The 687-nt window shown below is 40.2% G+C and overlaps 1 pseudogene; it reads right to left on the bottom strand.

The window, feature by feature from the left end:
* Nucleotides 1-349: 349 nt before the first annotated feature.
* On the bottom strand, nt 350-687 carry LOC101331584 (large ribosomal subunit protein eL33 pseudogene; annotated as a pseudogene).

Genomic DNA, 687 nt, shown 5'->3' with positions numbered 1-687 from the left:
CGGAGAATCAGAGAGATTTCCTAAATTAGGTGATGTTTGGGTTGGGTGTTAAAAATTGAGTAGGACTCGACCATATGGAGTTGAGGAAGGCTCGTTTCAGACAGGAAGGCAGCATAAGGAAAGGCATGGATACAAATAAATATGTTAGGTATTGGAGAAAGAGAGCCATTTGATTCTCATTAGTCAGATGTTTTGACCTAATCACTTCATGAAATGTACCTAAGATCTGTGAAATGATGAAGGGTAGAGGCAGATTCTTGGTATGGGTCCTGTAAATTTTAAGAGATTCTTATATTATTAAACACTTAACTTTTCCCACACACTTTTACTTATTTACTTTTCAGTAAGTCTAAAATCTCAAGGGGCACAGCATCACGTGGATTCTGTGTCCAGTGGCCTTTGCAGGAAGATTGCTTCAGAATTTGGCACAAACCATGCCACTGTTTCCATGAGCACAAGTGGACTGACTTTTCCCCACATTTTTTTCGGTTTTGTCTGGTCTGCCACCAGGAGTCACTGTGTTCTTTGCTTTGTATATAAAAGAACATTTCTTGCCAAAATAGGATTCAGTTTTATTTCAGGTATTAGCGTCTTCAGTTTTAAGAAAAGCTGGGTGGTACTCCCTCTTGTTCTGGAGATCCCACTTACGCCAGCAAAAATGGCCTTGGACCACAACCTTCCAGACAT

Source organism: Tursiops truncatus, chromosome 7 (genome assembly GCF_011762595.2).
Source record: "Tursiops truncatus isolate mTurTru1 chromosome 7, mTurTru1.mat.Y, whole genome shotgun sequence".
NCBI lineage: Eukaryota > Metazoa > Chordata > Mammalia > Artiodactyla > Delphinidae > Tursiops > Tursiops truncatus.
Note: the sequence above shows the minus strand (reverse complement) of the source record. Positions and strands in the feature narration are given on the sequence as shown.